Genomic DNA, 18,643 nt, shown 5'->3' with positions numbered 1-18,643 from the left:
TAACCCCACCAACCTTGCCAAAGCACAGCCCCCACATGTACATAAGTAAATAAGTAAGTAAAATCAATTGATTGGACATGATTTGAAGAGGCACACACCTGTCTATATAAGGTCCCACAGCTGACAGTGCATGTCAGAGAAAAAAACAAGCCATGAGGTCAAAGGAATTGTACCTCGAGCTCCGAGACAGGACTGTGTCGAGGCACAGATCTGGGGAAGGGTACCAAAACATTTCTAAAGCATTGAAGGTCCCCAAGAACACTGTGACCTACATCAACATCAAATGGAAGAAGTTTGGAACCACCAAGACTCGTCCTAGAGCTGGCCACCAAGCCAAACTGAGCAATCGGGGGACAAGGGCCTTGGTCAGGGAGGTGACCCCGATGGTCACTCTGACAGAAGGCTAGAGTTCCTCTGTGGAGATGGGAGAACTTTCCAGAAGGACAACCATCTCTGCTGCACTCCACCAATCAGGCCCTTATGTTAGAGTGGGCAGAAAGAAGCAACTCCTCAGTAAAATGCACATGACAGCCCGCTTGGAGTTTGCCGAAAGGTGCCTAAAGGACTCTCAGACCATGAGAAAGAAGATTCTCTGGTCAGCGACTTCCGGGTTGGAGCGAGTGGTCGCATTTCGCACTTCGCACCGCTGGTAGTATTACTTTTCATTACATTTCATTATAGTACAACGGTTTGATTTGTCTGATCTTAGCAATTCTTTTTAGCTAGCTACATAGCCGTCTTTGTATCAAAGATAATTGTGTAGTTTATCGTAATTATCGTAATTATCGTAATTCGTCGTCCTAACGTAGTCAACACTGCTATCTGGCCAGCAGCTAGCCAGCTAGCCAACGTCCACCGTCTACCGAATAGCAGCACTGTAGAAACTATTACATTCAACGGAACGACTTGATTAGTGTAGTGTTAGCTAGCTACATAGTTGTCTTTGCTGTCTTCGTAATTTAATTTACCGAGGTTAGCTAGCCAGCTATTTGTCGTCCCTCTTAACATAGGAAACACTGCTAGCTAGCCAGCAGCTAGCCAGCTAGCCAACGTCTACCGAATAGCAGCACTGTAGAAACTATTACATTCAACGGAACGACTTGATTAGTGTAGTGTTAGCTAGCTACATAGTCGTCTTTGCTGCCTTCGTATCCAAGATAATTGTGTAGTTTAGAGTGTGTAGTTTAGTTTAGAGTAATTATCGTAATTATCGTAATTTACCGAGGTTAGCTAGCCAGCTATTTGTCGTCCCTCTTAACGTAGGAAACACTGCTAGCTAGCCAGCAGCTAGCCAGCTAGCCAACGTCTACCGTCTACCGAATAGCAGCACTGTAGAGACTATTACATTACAACGGAACGACTTGGTTAGTGTAGTGTTAGCTAGCTACATAGTTGTCTTTGCTGTCAAGATAATTGTGTAGTTTTGAGTAGTTGTCGAGGTTACCTAGCCAGTTACCGAGGCTACCTAGCCAGCTACACTTTTAAACTAAGTCAACAACGCAGCCACTGCTAGCTAGCCTACTTCAGCAGCACTGTATCACTTTAGTCAATAAGATTTCTTGCAACGTAAGTTTAACTTTCTGAACATTCGAGACGTGTAGTCCACTTGTCATTCCAATCTCCTTTGCATTAGCGTAGCCTCTTCTGTAGCCTGTCAACTATGTGTCTGTCTATCCCTCTTCTCTCCTCTCTGCACAGACCACACAAACGCTTCACACCGCGTGGCCGCTGCCTGGTGGTCCCAGCGCGCACGACCCACGTGGAGTTCCAGGTCTCCGGCAGCCTCTGGAACTGCCGATCTGCGGTCAACAAGGCAGAGTTCATCTCAGCCTATGCTTCCCTCCAGTCCCTCGACTTCTTGGCACTGACGGAAACATGGATTACCACAGATAACACTGCTACTCCTACTGCTCTCTCCTCGTCTGCCCACGTGTTCTCGCACACCCCGAGAGCTTCTGGTCAGCGGGGTGGTGGCACTGGGATCCTCATCTCCCCCAAGTGGACATTCTCTCTTTCTCCCCTGACCCATCTGTCTATCGCCTCCTTTGAATTCCATGCTGTCACAGTTACCAGCCCTTTCAAGCTTAACATCCTTATCATTTATCGCCCCCCAGGTTCCCTTGGAGAGTTCATCAATGAGCTTGACGCCTTGATAAGCTCCTTTCCTGAGGATGGCTCACCTCTCACAGTTCTGGGTGACTTTAACCTCCCCACGTCTACCTTTGACTCATTCCTCTCTGCCTCCTTCTTTCCACTCCTCTCCTCTTTTGACCTCACCCTCTCACCTTCCCCCCCTACTCACAAGGCAGGCATTACGCTTGACCTCATCTTTACTAGATGCTGTTCTTCCACTAATCTCATTGCAACTCCCCTCCAAGTCTCCGACCACTACCTTGTATCCTTTTCCCTCTCGCTCTCATCTAACACTTCCCACACTGCCCCTACTCGGATGGTATCGCGCCGTCCCAACCTTCGCTCTCTCTCCCCCGCTACTCTCTCCTCTTCCATCCTATCATCTCTTCCCTCTGCTCAAACCTTCTCCAACCTATCTCCTGATTCTGCCTCCTCAACCCTCCTCTCCTCCCTTTCTGCATCCTTTGACTCTCTATGTCCCCTATCCTCCAGGCCGGCTCGGTCCTCCCCTCCTGCTCCGTGGCTCGACGACTCATTGCGAGCTCACAGAACAGGGCTCCGGGCAGCCGAGCGGAAATGGAGGAAAACTCGCCTCCCTGCGGACCTGGCATCCTTTCACTCCCTCCTCTCTACATTCTCCTCTTCTGTCTCTGCTGCTAAAGCCACTTTCTACCACTCTAAATTCCAAGCATCTGCCTCTAACCCTAGGAAGCTCTTTGCCACCTTCTCCTCCCTCCTGAATCCTCCCCCCCCCCCCCCCCCCCCCCCCTCCTCCCTCTCTGCGGATGACTTCGTCAACCATTTTGAAAAGAAGGTCGACGACATCCAATCCTCGTTTGCTAAGTCAAACGACACCGCTGGTTCTGCTCACACTGCCCTACCCTGTGCTTTGACCTCTTTCTCCCCTCTCTCTCCAGATGAAATCTCGCGTCTTGTGACGGCCGGCCGCCCAACAACCTGCCCGCTTGACCCTATCCCCTCCTCTCTTCTCCAGACCATTTCCGGAGACCTTCTCCCCTACCTCACCTCGCTCATCAACTCATCCTTGACCGCTGGCTACGTCCCTTCCGCCTTCAAGAGAGCGAGAGTTGCACCCCTTCTGAAAAAACCTACACTCGATCCCTCTGATGTCAACAACTACAGACCAGTATCCCTTCTTTCTTTTCTCTCCAAAACTCTTGAACGTGCCGTCCTTGGCCAGCTCTCCTGCTATCTCTCTCAGAATGACCTTCTTGATCCAAATCAGTCAGGTTTCAAGACTAGTCATTCAACTGAGACTGCTCTTCTCTGTGTCACGGAGGCGCTCCGCACTGCTAAAGCTAACTCTCTCTCCTCTGCTCTCATCCTTCTAGACCTATCGGCTGCCTTTGATACTGTGAACCATCAGATCCTCCTCTCCACCCTCTCCGAGTTGGGCATCTCCGGCGCGGCCCACGCTTGGATTGCGTCCTACCTGACAGGTCGCTCCTACCAGGTGGCGTGGCGAGAATCTGTCTCCGCACCACGTGCTCTCACCACTGGTGTCCCCCAGGGCTCTGTTCTAGGCCCTCTCCTATTCTCGCTATACACCAAGTCACTTGGCTCTGTCATATCCTCACATGGTCTCTCCTATCATTGCTATGCAGACGACACACAATTAATCTTCTCCTTTCCCCCTTCTGATAACCAGGTGGCGAATCGCATCTCTGCATGTCTGGCAGACATATCAGTGTGGATGACGGATCACCACCTCAAGCTGAACCTCGGCAAGACGGAGCTGCTCTTCCTCCCGGGGAAGGACTGCCCGTTCCATGATCTTGCCATCACGCTTGACAACTCCATTGTGTCCTCCTCCCAGAGCGCTAAGAACCTTGGCGTGATCCTGGACAACACCCTGTCGTTCTCAACCAACATCAAGGCGGTGACCCGTTCCTGTAGGTTCATGCTCTACAACATTCGCAGAGTACGACCCTGCCTCACACAGGAAGCGGCGCAGGTCCTAATCCAGGCACTTGTCATCTCCCGTCTGGATTACTGCAACTCGCTGTTGGCTGGGCTCCCTGCCTGTGCCATTAAACCCCTACAACTCATCCAGAACGCCGCAGCCCGTCTGGTGTTCAACCTTCCCAAGTTCTCTCACGTCACCCCGCTCCTCCGCTCTCTCCACTGGCTTCCAGTTGAAGCTCGCATCCGCTACAAGACCATGGTGCTTGCCTACGGAGCTGTGAGGGGAACGGCACCTCCGTACCTTCAGGCTCTGATCAGGCCCTACACCCAAACAAGGGCACTGCGTTCATCCACCTCTGGCCTGCTCGCCTCCCTACCTCTGAGGAAGTACAGTTCCCGCTCAGCCCAGTCAAAACTGTTCGCTGCTCTGGCACCCCAATGGTGGAACAAACTCCCCCACGACGCCAGGTCAGCGGAATCAATCACCACCTTCCGGAGACACCTGAAACCCCACCTCTTTAAGGAATACCTAGGATAGGATAAAGTAATCCTTCTAACCCCCCCCCCCCCTTAGAGTTAGATGCACTATTGTAAAGTGGTTGTTCCACTGGACATCATAAGGTGAATGCACCAACTTGTAAGTCGCTCTGGATAAGAGCGTCTGCTAAATGACTTAAATGTAAATGTAAATGATGAAACCAAGATCGAACTCTTTGGCCTGAATGCCAAGAGTCACGTCTGGAGGAATCCTTGTACCTTCCCTACGGTGAAGCATGGTGGTGGTGATATCATGCTGTGGTAATTTTTTTCAGCGGCAGGGACTGGGACACTGTTCAGGATCGAGGGAACGAAGAACAGAGCAAAGTACAGAGAGATACTTGATGAAAACCTGCTCCAGAGCACTCAAGACCTCAGACTGGGGCAAAGGTTCACCTTCCAACAGAACAACGACCCTAAGCACACAGCCAAGACAACGCAGGAGTGGCTTCGAGACAAGTCTCTGAATGTCCTTGAGTGGCCCAGCCAGACTCCGGACTTGAACTCGATCGAACATCTCTGAGGAGACTTGAAAATAGCTGTGCAGCGACGCTCCCCATCCAGCTTAAGAGGATCTGCAGAGAAGAATGGGAGAAACTCCCCAAATACAGTTGTGCCAAGCTTGTAGCATCATACCTAAGAAGACTCGACGCTGTAGTCGCTGCCAAAGGTACTTCAACAAAGTTACTGAGTAAAGGGTCTGAATACTTACACAACTGTTTAAAAGTTTGGGGTCACTTAGACATTTCCTTGTTTTTGAAAGAAAAGCAAATGTTTTGTCCATGAAAGTAACATGAAATACAGTGTTGACATTGTTAATGTTGTAAATGACTATTGTAGCTGGGAAATGCAGATGTTTTATGGAATATCTACATAGGTGTACAGAGGCCCATTATCAGCAACCATCACTCCTGTGTTCCAATGACATGTTGTGTTAGCTAATCCAAGTTTACTTAGTTTTAATTAGAAAAACCTTTTGCAATTATGTTAGCACAGCTGAAAACTGTTGTTCTAATTAAAGAAGCTGTAACGGCTTTCTTCCATAGGTGAAGGAGAGGACCAAAGTGCAGCGTAGCCAGTGCTCAACATGTTTAATTAAAAGATCAAGTGAACACTACAAACAACTTACAAAATAACAAACGTGAAAACCGATACAGACCTATCTGGTGCAGAACACAAACACAGAGACAGGAAACAAACACCCACAAAATCCCAACACAAAACAAGCCTCCTATATATGATTCTCAATCAGGGACAACGATTACCATCTGCCTCTGATTGAGAACCATATTAGGCTGGACATAGAAACAGACAAACTAGACACACAACATAGAATTCCCACCCAGCTCACGTCCTGACCAACTAAACACATACAAAACAACAGAAAACAGGTCAGGAACGTGACAGAACCCCCCCCCCAAGGTGCGAACTCCGGGCGCACCCCTAAAACTCAAGGGGAGGGTCTGGGTGGGCATCTGTCCGCGGTGGCGGCTCCGGCGGTGGACGAGGACACCACTCCACCACTGTCTTTGTCCCCCTCCTTAGCGTCCTTTGAGTGGCGACCCTCGCCCACGACCTTAGCCTAAGAATCCTCCCCAAGGCCCCCACATGATTTTGGAGGTAGCTCAGGACAGAGAGGTAGCTCAGGACAGAGAGGTAGCTCAGGACAGAGAGGTAGCTCAGGACAGAGAGGTAGCTCAGGACAGAGAGGTAGCTCAGGACAGAGAGGTAACTCCGGACTGAGTGGCAGCTCCGGACTGAGTGGCAGCTCCGGACTGAGTGGCAGCTCCGGACTGAGTGGCAGCTCCGGACTGAGTGGCAGCTCCGGACTGAGTGGCAGCTCATGACTGTAGGGCAGCTCCGGACTGTAGGGCAGCTCATGACTGTAGGGCAGCTCATGACTGTAGGGCAGCTCATGACTGTAGGGCAGCTCATGACTGTAGGGCAGCTCATGACTGTAGGGCAGCTCATGACTGTAGGGCAGCTCATGACTGTAGGGCAGCTCATGACCGTAGGGCAGCTCATGACTGTAAGGCAGCTCATGCAGCTCCTGACTGGCTGGCGGCTCTGGCAGCTCCTGACTGGCTGGCGGCTCTGGCAGCTCCTGACTGGCTGGCGGCTCTGGCAGCTCCTGACTGGCTGGCGGCTCTGGCAGCTCCTGACTGGCTGGCGGCTCCGGCAGCTCCTGACTGGCTGGCGGCTCTGGCTGCTCCTGACTGGCTGGCGGCTCTGGCAGCTCCTGACTGGCTGGCGGCTCTGGCAGCTCCTGACTGGCTGGCGGCTCTGGCAGCTCCTGACTGACGGACGGCTCTAGCGGCTCCTGACTGACGGATGGCTCTAATGGCTCGGGACAGACGGGCGGCTCTAATGGCTCGTGGCAGACGGATGGCTCAGAAGGCGCTGGGCAGACGGATGGCTCAGAAGGCGCTGGGCAGACGGATGGCTCAGACGGCGCTGGGCAGACAGATGGCTCAGACGGCGCTGGGCAGACAGATGGCTCAGACGGCGCTGGGCAGACAGATGGCTCAGACGGCGCTGGGCAGACAGATGGCTCAGACGGCGCTGGGCAGACAGATGGCTCAGACGGCGCTGGGCAGACAGATGGCTCAGACGGAGCTGGGCAGACAGGCAGTGCAGAAGGCGTTGGGCAGACGGCCGACTCTGCCCTGCTGAGGCGCACAGTAGGCCTGGTGCGTGGTGCCGGAACTGGAGGTACCGGGATGACGGCACGCACTTCAAGGCTAGTGCGGGGAGCAGGGACAGGGCACACTGACCTCTCGAAGCGCACTATAGGCCTGGTGCGTGGTACCGGAACTGGAGGTACCGGGCTGAGGGCACGCACCTCAGGGCGAGTGCGGGGAGAAGGAACAGTGCGTACAGGGCTCTGGAGACGCACAGGTGGCTTAGTGCGTGGTGCCGGAACTGGAGGCACTGGACTGGAGACACGCACCATAGGCAGAGTGCGTGAAGGAGGAACAGGGCTCTGGAGATGCACTGGAAGCCTGGTGCGTGGTGTAGGCACTGGTGGTACTGGGCTGGGGCGGGAAGGTGGCGCCGGATATACCGGACCGTGAAGGAGGACACGCGCTCTTGAGCACCGAGCCTCCCCAACCTTACCAGGTTGAATGGTCCCCGTAGCCCTGCCAGTGCGGCGAGGTGGAATAGCCCGCACTGGGCTATGCAGGCGAACCGGGGACACCACCTGTAAGGCTGGTGCCATGTACGCCGGCCCGAGGAGACGTACTGGAGGCCAGATATGTTGGGCCGGCTTCATGGCACCCGGCTCGATGCCCAACCTAGCCCTACCAGTGCGGCAAGGTGGAATAGCCCGCACTGGGCTAAGCACGCGTACTGGGGACACCGTGCGCTCCACAGCATAACACGGTGTCTGACCAGTACGACGCCCTCTCACTCCACGGTAAGCCCGGGGAGTTGGCTCAGGTATCCAACCCGGCTTCGCCACACTCCCCTTTAGCCCCCCCCCCCAAGAAATTTTTGGGTGAGCCTCTCGGGCTTCCAGCCTCTCTTACGTGCTGCCTCCTCAATCCACCGCTCCTGGGCTGTGGCTGCCTCCTTCTCCCGAGAGCGGCGATTCTCTCCAACCCTTCCCCAGGGTCCTTTTCCGTCCATGATCTCCCAAGACCATTCCTCCTGTGTCCAGTAGTCCTGTGTACTGGGCCGCTGCTGCTCCCCGTTGCTACGCTGCTTGGTCCGGGTTTGGTGGGTGTTTCTGTAACGGCTTTCTTCCATAGGTGAAGGAGAGGACCAAAGTGCAGCGTAGCCAGTGCTCAACATGTTTAATTAAAAGATCAAGTGAACACTACAAACAACTTACAAAATAACAAACGTGAAAACCGATACAGACCTATCTGGTGCAGAACACAAACACAGAGACAGGAAACAAACACCCACAAAATCCCAACACAAAACAAGCCTCCTATATATGATTCTCAATCAGGGACAACGATTACCATCTGCCTCTGATTGAGAACCATATTAGGCTGGACATAGAAACAGACAAACTAGACACACAACATAGAATTCCCACCCAGCTCACGTCCTGACCAACTAAACACATACAAAACAACAGAAAACAGGTCAGGAACGTGACAGAAGCAATAAACCTGGCCTTCTTTAGACTGGTTGAGTATCCGGAGCATCAGCATTTGTGGGTTCGATTACAAGCTCAACATTGCTAGAAACAAAGACCTTTCTTCTGAAACTCGTCAGGCTATTCTTGTTCTGAGAAATGAAGGCTATTCCATGCGAGAAATTGAAGATCTCGTACAACGCTGTGTACTACTCCCTTCACAGAACAGCGCAAACTGTCTCTAACCATAATAGAAAGAGGAGTGGGAGGCCCCGGTGCACAACTGAGCAAGAGGACAAGTACATTAGAGTGTCTAGTTTGAAAAACAGACACCTCACAAGTCCTCATCTGGCAGCTTCATTAAATAGTACCCGCAAAACACCAGTCTCAACGTCAACAGTGAAGAGGCGACTCCGGGATGCTGACCTTCCAGGCAGAATTGCAAATAAAAATCCCTATCTCAGACTGGCCAATAAAAAGAAAAGATTAATATAGGCAAAATAACACAGACACTGGACAGAGGAATTCTGCCTAGAAAGCATCTGAATACTTTCAGAATGGTCAGTTTCTGAAATAAAACAGAACAAAAAGAGTAGGCAATCAAAAATTGTTCCTTTATGCTGATATGAAAAAAATATAGAAAAAATAAAGTGAAATGTATGATGTGTTTGATGCATAGTGGGTGAGGGGGGGGGGGTATTGGAGAAATGTTCTTAAAAATAAAAGACAGATGTAACATATGTTTGTTTACCTGATATGAAGTACTTTGTTTGGCTCCTGGGCTTCCTTTCTGAAAGAAAACAGAAACATTAAAGTATGTAATCTATAAGGGCATAATGCAGACACAGGAGGCAGATGGTAGAGCTCCGATATTTATTATAACAAAGGGAGTAGGGAAAGGCAAGTCGGGGACAGGCGAGAGCTCATAAACCAGGTCAGAGTCCAAAGAGTACCAGACGATAGGCAGTCTCGGGGTCAGGCCAGGCAGGGGTCAGCAACCAGATCCGAGACCAAAAACAGTACAAGGGGATAGGCAGGCTGGTAGTCAGAACAGGCAGGCGGGTTCGGAGTCAGGACAGGCAAGGGTCGAAACTAGGAGGACTAGAAGCAAACAGAGACTGGGAAAAATAGGAGCAAGAAAACCGCTGGTTGACTTGGCATACAAGACGAACTGGCACAGAGAGACGGGAAACACAGGGATATACACACCGGGGATAATAAGTGACACCTGGAGGGGGTGGAGACAATCACAAGGACAGATGAACCAGATCAGGGTGTGACAGTAATCAACTTTTGTTATGCCTTGATTTATAATATCGTCTCGCAAAAGCACGATTTGAATTGTTGCATTACATCAACGTTCCCTAGGAATATACTGCATATTTTATAATACTTGAAGTTTATACAAATCTAACCACGTTTTGGAAGGAGAGCGATAACTTGTACACCCAAGTAACATTAAGCCTGTAGATGGCACCAAAGCATAAACCTCGATAATCCTATCTAGCTCCATAGTTTACAATAACCCATTATATCTACATCCTTGCTTCATTCATGCCATGGTGTCTGCAAACAACATAGCTGATTACACGCACACACCATTCAATCTGATCACCCCCACAAACTACCTCACTTTGTTGCTTACATGACTTGATCCACCGGCCTGACCAGGCTAAAACCTATCCAAGCCATAAAACTCACCGCATCTGATGGGTTGCGAAATATCTTCCTCGCTTGGTGATGAGGCAGGCATCTGTAAACTACATGTCCAGTGGTAATAACATATTGACATGATGATGAAATGTATCCACCGCTATAGCCTAGTTTTTCCAGCGTCGAATAAAGGAAATGTAAATGAACAAAAAGTATTTAGAATGCCTGCATTTCCCAGCCTTAGCTGTCACACCTACTCCCGCTCTCCCTCTTTGGCACTCGAGGGCGCCTGACTGCCCTTCATTACGCACACCTGTCCCTATCATTACGCAGCTCAGTGCTCACTGGACTCACCTGGACTCCATTACCTTGTTGATTACCCCCTCTATATCTGTGGGCTGCTCCGTTAGTTCCCTTCGTCAGCATTGATGTCGTTATTTTTCCCCTGTCCAGATGCTGTTTCTGTTCCGTTTCATGTCCATTGTTTATTAAATGTTCACTCCCTGTACCCGCTTCTCGTCTCTAGCGTCGATCCTCACACTTAGCCATGGTCGGCATATGTAATATATGCTCATACCCCGTTCTCACTTAGTTTGTTCGCAACTATTGTATCAAATACACCTGACTTCGCGCCTCAGTTTTCCAGCCCTATCTCTCTTTCAGATAATAATACATGTAATAGATGATAATAATTATACAATTATCAATAATACTATAGATACTCGCTGCTACTATTATAGAAAGAAAGGATATTTTTCTAAAGCCCCATATGAAGCAGACATTGCGGTCTTGATGCAATGAGTGGTGCAGAGAATAATGGCAAAATGCAACAATCAAATTCCAGAACTGCAGCATAGAATTCTAGTACCGTGTGCAAAAAGAACTCACGCTGTAATTGCCATTATTAATATTTAGAACTTACATGTCAAAAGGTTGAGACCGGACCCAACCGGAGTGGGCGTAGTCCAACACCTCCCCAGCACCATCACACTGGGAAACAACAGAGGCTTCATCCACTACTACGACATGCCCACACTGTGCAGGAACAACGACCAACGGGGCCATCTGGCCACAGCCTAGACACAGCCATCATCTGGAAGATCTGTAAAGACAGCCATCTCACCTCTGACTTTACCTCCAAACGCCACTGAAACCTGCGCAGGAAAAGGGGTCACTTCTTCAGTACCTTCTCCAGTTCATACACCAGCCAACCCTAACCCGAATCCCAAACCCCAAACCCACCAACGCCCCATCACCTCCACCAGACCACAACAACAAAGAGCCAGACCTTTCCACAGGCACCGCCAACCCACCACCCAAGATATCCCAGAAACAGCTGCCACCCCTGTCACCACCCAAGACATCCCAGAAACAGCCCCCTCCCCTGCTGGCCACTCCACCTTTGTCCCCCACAACAAATCCCTTCCTTGCCACCTCTACCCCCTGCAAACCCTGGTCAAAGGGGAGCTGGTTTCGAGAGAGACCATGTAACTGGAAGAACCCTTCGCCTCACAACTCCAGTTCTTAGATGACGATTATCCAAACTGTCCAAAAGTTACCAAATGGAAAATACAAGACAAACAACAGAAACCAGAAGACCACCCCAGAACCCAAACCCCTACGCCAGCTAACATGACCCGTAAAACCCCTATCCCCTCCGAGAAAAACAGTTGCCAGCCAGCCTCAGTCCAGACCCCCCGGACCCACCTTCACCCCTACCAACACCCCTCAGTCTCCCACCAAGTCAGTACAGGGTTGCATCAGGCAGTTAGTGGGGAGGCCTGTCAAGACCTGTGAACAGCCAAGAACCACCCAACAACACAAACGACCTTGTGCTTCCTGGTGTGTCTGCTCGCTCCTCGGGATGTCCTTCCTCCCCTCTGCAGATCCAACACTAATCCCAGTTCCAGAACCAGACCCAGTCACAGCACCGGAACACCAGAAGGGGTGCGGAGTAGGGACCAAAGATGAGACCTTCACCCGGAACGAGCAAGCCACAGGGAAGTACCACCATTGACCTCTAGGTCTAGGGCTCCCTTGTGTGTCTACTTGCTCCTCCTTCCCTCTACAGATCCCGATCCAGTACCAGTTCCTGATTCCTTTTTTTCCCAGGCCCGGCATCAGACCCAGCACCAACCCCTCGTTCCCAGCCGTGGTTCCAGTACAATTTCAACCCGGCCCTAACACCAACCCAGGTTTTCCCGGTCCCATCCCTAACAGCAGCACCAACCCTGGACACTGCACCGACCAACTACAACTACTACCACCATCCAGCAACTGCCAGCCCAGACCCCACTGCTTCCCATCCCCCAATACAAAGACACTAACACACCATCAACCACTCCACCAGACCAACCATAACTGACTGACTAACACATTGATGGACTGATTATTGTTACTTGTTTTTTTATTGATCATATTTATTTTCTGCCGTGTTTGTTTATCTTTGATTTGATTGCTTATTGTTCGAATGGTTGTGAATTTTATACAAATGTATTAGAAATGTTAACTTAATTAACTTTTGCTGTTTGATTGTTTTGCCAAATCCTTTTGGTTTGGTTTGCCCTGTAATCGTGGCTAGTTTGGAAGCATTTGTTTAGGCCTCTAGAAGTACAAGTAGTTAGAAACACGACATATTCATGAATCTACTGTAATATACAAACACCCATGTAATTACAGTGAAACAACCAATATTACAATTACAGAAGCATTTACTTAAAGTATAATAGTCAAATTTTACAGTATTGGACTGTATAATTGCTATGGTACTACTGTAATTTACAGTGAAAATTACAGTAGCATACTTGGCACTAGCTAAATTTACTCTCACGGGTGCCCAAAAAATAACCTCCTGAAAGCCAAGCCCTTACTAAGCCATGCCTCCAGTCTTCCTATCTGATCCGGAGGATCATAGCTCAATAACCCAGCATCAACAAGAAGTGACACTCCGGTGTGCTCCAGCAGCACTACATCCCTGGTTTCCATGTAACCTTATGAGTGTCTATGTCCTGTTTTTCATCTCTTTTTCTCTCAGATTTCCAGGTCTCTGCCCTTTCCAAGTCTTTGACAAGGCAGTTGCTGTTAGCCAATCAGAGGACATGGACGAGTGAGCAGGGTTTCATCATGCTATTGTGCCTGTGTGTGTGTGCGGGTGCATGCGTGTGATAGCTTTACAGCTGTAATCTGGATAAAGTAGGGCCTGTTTATTAAAGCCCTAAGGCCTAGACATGGCACAGCTAGAGTAACTGGGACAAAGTCCTCTAATCTCTATGTGTGTGTGTGAACACTGAACACTGACAGATTAGCTCAAAATGGAAAGAACACCATCCCTCCATCCAATAGCGCTGTCTCTCTTTTTCTCTCTCTCAATCTATTTGTCTCTCTCTGTCTCTCTTTCTATGTATCTCTCTCCCGCTCTCTTACAATCTCTAATCTTCTCCACCATAGTCAAGGTGACTGAAAAGCTGTGGTGGAAAGCACTTAAGAAAATACTTGAAAGTACTACTTAAGTAGTGTTTTTTTGGTATCTGTTTATTTATTTGACCACTTTTACTTTTACTGCACTACATTCCTAAAGAAAAGTATGTACTTTTTACTCCATACATTTTTCCTGACACTAAAAAGTACTCGTTACATTTTGAATGGTTAGCAGGACAGAAAAAGTGTCTTATTCACACACTTATCAAGAGAACATCCGTGGTCATCCAAAATGGTCTAATTCACACACTTATCAGGAGAACATCCGTGCTCATCCCTACTGCCTCTGATCTGGCGGACTCACTAAACATGTTTTTTTTGTTAAATGATGTCTGAGTGTTGGAGCATACCCCTGGCTATCGGTAAATTAAAAAAGAAAAGAAAATTATGCCATCTGGTTTGCTTTATACAAGGAATTAAAAAATATGTATACTTTTGATACTTAAGTATAATTTAGCAATTACATTTACTTTTGATATTTAAGTACATATTAACCAAATACTTTTAGACTTTTACTCAAGTAGTATTTTACTGGGTGACTTTCACTTTTACTTGAGTCATTTTCTATTAAACGATCTTTACTTTTACTCAAGTATGATAATTGGGTACTTTATCCACCACTGCTGAAAATAAGATAATTCCATCTGAGTGTGATTTCCCACTTCATCCTGTGTGTCTGAATGTGTGAAGAAAAAAACAATTGAGAAATAGCTGTGATCTGAGATGATAAATATTAATACGTTCTCACACACACACACACACACTCCCCACTGACATTCTCATGGTGGTGCTAATTTTTTATCTCCTTATTCCCTCACTGTAAAATTGTTCCTGTAAAATGTACAATAACTTACTGGCAAACTGTAAAAAAAAAGTCCTGTATTTTCCACAGTAAATGACTGGCAACACAGTAGCCAGTAGGCTACTGTACATTTACAGGAAAATACTGGCAGCACAGAAGCCAGTAAATTACTGATTTGCATTTACAGGACCTTTACCGAAAAATAAATGTACAGCATATTACTGTAACACCTGACAACAGCAACACGCTGTATTTCTAGAATTTACAGTGCATCACTGGAAGTACAGTGGTTAGCAAACTATTGCAGCTGTACAGTCCACACAGCTAGCACAAACAATGGGTAGTATGTCTATTACATGTATTTAATGTAGGTATTTCAATAGTTTTAATTCCTATTTTGTAATTCACTAGCCTGAATTTTTGCTGTATGACACTTGGCATTTGCCATATGACATTTGCCATAAGCTTTAAATGATCTGTCGTCCAAATGTGATATTTGTGATATTTGCCATCGTGTATATGTTTCGTACACTGCCAATATGATCCCATTCATTTTTGTCCATTTCAGGGGGGTTTTCCCTTACTGAAATGAAGGAACCAAACAGCCAACACAAAACCCTACAGCACAGAGGATCTTTGATCTTGTTTGGTGTGTGTGTATGTGTGTGTGTGGGAGGGCCATTACTGTTTCAAAATGGATACTAATGTTTCCTGTTGGAATCCTCCCCACTACAGGCAATTACATTTCCCTATCTTTTTATATTTATTTATATTTCTTATATTACTTTATTTCTCGCATGAACGGCGGCACAGCAACACAATTAGAGAGATGGTCCAATTCTTGAGGTAAACAGAACACTTAAAAGCCTCCTTCCATCTCTCAGCTTCTCCTGCTCTGCTTTATTGAGGTGGTCTTATCTAACTCCACTGCAGCGGCGCAACACATACTCCTCTTTCTCGCTTCTCAGCCTTTATGCTTCTTTTCTTTATTCCTTTTTTTCTCTCCTCCCTCATGCTTTTTTCTTTCTTTCTACATGCCCCTAGAAACCTTGTTTGATACCCATTTAATACCTTTGAGTCAGTGGGATTAATGTCTGCACTGTGATGTAGACATTCCTGTCTAGTAGGGTTAATGATATTCATACACAATAAGGAATTATAGACCCCCCCCTATAAGAGATATAGGTGATGCCACAATTCTGTAGAGTATATTATGCGACATATACTGAACAAAAATATAAACGCAAATGTAAAAATGTCAATGATTTTACTGAGTTACAGTTCATATTACAAAATCAGTCAATTTAAATAAATTAATTAGTCCTTAATCTATGGATTTCACTTGTCAGGGAATACAGATATGCATCTGTTGATCACAGATATCTTTATAAAATGGGCCTCACAATCTCATCACTATATTTTTGTGCATTCAAATTGCCATCGAATAAAATGCAATTGTGTTTGTTGTCCAAAGCTTATGCCTGTTCTTACCATAACCCCACACTGACCATGTTGCACTCTGTTCACAACGTTGACATCAGCAAACCGTTAGCCCACACAACGCCATACTGTACACATGGTTTACGGTTGTGAGGCCGGTTGGATGTCCTGCCAAACTCTCTAAAATGACATTGGAAACGACTTGTGGTAGAGAAATTAACATTCAATTCTCTAGCACTAACTCTTTGAACATTTCTGCAGTCAGCATGCCAATTGCACGCTCCCTCAAAACTTGAGACATCTGTGGCATTGTGTTGTGTGACAAACTGCACATTTAAGAGTGGTCTTTTATTGTCCCCAGCACAAGGTGAACCTGTGTAATGATCATGCTGTTTAATCATCTTCTTGATATGCCACATCTCTCAGCTGCTTGGATTATCTTGGCAAAGAAGAAATGCTCACTAACAAGGATATAAACAAATACGTGAACAACATTTGAGAGAAATAAGCATTTTGTGCATTTTATTTCAGCTTATAAAACATGGGACCAGCAATTTACATGTTACATTTATATTTTTGTTTAGTGTATTAAGACAGTGCAGAATATTTTATGAGACTCTGGAACAAGTCAATACATCACCTGTACTGTGCTGCCAAAGTAACCTGCCCAAAGCCACGGGCATAGCCAAACCCCCAAACCACCACCATTAAACCCTGTTAACACCTGAGGCAACATTCAGTTACACAACAAACAAAAAATCTGGGTTAAAACAACCAAGCGCTGTGTAAATTGTGGACAGAACACACATTGGGTTATTTTTTACCAAGCCAGTTGGGTCACTTAATCTCTATAGGGTATGTGGGACGGTAGCGTCTCACCTCGTCAACAGCCAGTGAAACTGCAGGGCGCCAAATTCAAAACAGCAGAAATCCCATAATTTATATTCCTCAAACATACATGTAATTTACACCATTTTAAAGATACAGTTGTTGTAAATCCAGCCAGAGTGTCCGATTTCAAAAAGGCTTTACGACGAAAGCAAACCAAACGATTATGTTAGGTCAGAGCCAAGTCACAGAAAAACACAGCCATTTTTCCAGCCAAAGAGAGGAGTCACAAAAAGCTGAAATAGAGATAAAATGTATCACTAACCTTTGATGAACTTAATCAGATGACACTCATAGGACTTCATGTTACACAATACATGTATGTTTTGTTCGGTAAAGTTCATATTTATATCCAAAAATCTGAGTTTACATTGGCGCGTTATGTTCAGTAGTTCCAAAATATCCGGTGATTTTGCAGAGAGCCACATCAATTTACAGAAATAGTCATCATAAATGTTGATGAAAATACAAGTGTTATACATGGAATTTTAGATCCACTTCTCCTTAATGCAACCGTTGTGTCAGATTTAAAAAAAACTTTACGGAAAAAGCAACCCATGCAATAATCTGAGTACGGCGCTCAGACGACAAATCAACCCAAAGACATATACGCCACGTTGGAGTCAACAGAGGTCAGAAATAGCATTATAAATATTCACTTACCTTTGATGATCTTCATCAGAATGCACTCCCAGGAATCCCAGTTCAACAATAAATGTTTGTTTTGTTCGATAATGTCCATCATTTATGTCCAAATTCATCCTTGTTCGCGCGTTCAGTACACAATCTAAACTCAGAACGCACGGGCAGGTCCAGGCAAAAGTTCAGACAAAAAGTAATATTACAGTCCGTAGAAACATGTCAAACTAAGTATAGAATCAATCTTTAGGATGTTTTTAACGTAAATCTTCAATAATGTTCCAACCGGAGAATTCCTTTGTCTTCCGAAATGCGATGGAACAGAGCTCGCTCTCACGTGAACACGCATGGTCAGCGCATGTTCAGCTCATGGCAGACCTTACTCAATCCTCTTTCATTCGGCCCCACTTCACAGGAGAAGCATCAAACACGGTTTTAAAGACTGTTGACATCTAGTGGAAGCCTTAGGAAGTGCAACATGACTCCATTTCCACTGTATCTTGGATAAGCAAAGAGTTAGGGGGCAGCATTTTCACTTTTGGATGATTAGCGTTCCCAGTGAACTGCCTCCTACTCAGTCCCAGAAGTAATATATGCATATTATTATTAGTATTGGATAGAAAACACTCTGAAGTTTCTAAAACTGTTTGAATGATGTCTGTGAGTATAACAGAACTCATATGGCAGGCAAAAACCTGAGAAAAAATCCAAATAGGAAGTGGAAAATCTGGGGTTTGTAGTTTTTGAACTCACCCCTATTGAATACACAGTGGGATATGGATAAAGTTGCACTTCCTAGGGCTTCCACTAGATGTCAACCGTCTTTAGAAACTTGAATGAGGATTCTACTGTGATGTGGAGCCGGATGGGAGCTCTTTGAGTCAGTGGTCTGCCTACAGCCTCGTTCTCAGTCACGCGCTTTCACTTGAGAGGTAGTTGTCGTTCCATGGCTTCTCTACAGACATAGGAATTCTCCGGTTGGAACTTTATTGAAGATTTATGATAACAACACCCTAAAGATTGATTCTATACTTAGTTTGACAAGTTTCTTCGACCTG

This window comes from Salvelinus alpinus, chromosome 24 (genome assembly GCF_045679555.1).
Source record: "Salvelinus alpinus chromosome 24, SLU_Salpinus.1, whole genome shotgun sequence".
In the NCBI taxonomy this organism is placed as follows: Eukaryota; Metazoa; Chordata; class Actinopteri; order Salmoniformes; family Salmonidae; genus Salvelinus; species Salvelinus alpinus.
Note: the sequence above shows the minus strand (reverse complement) of the source record.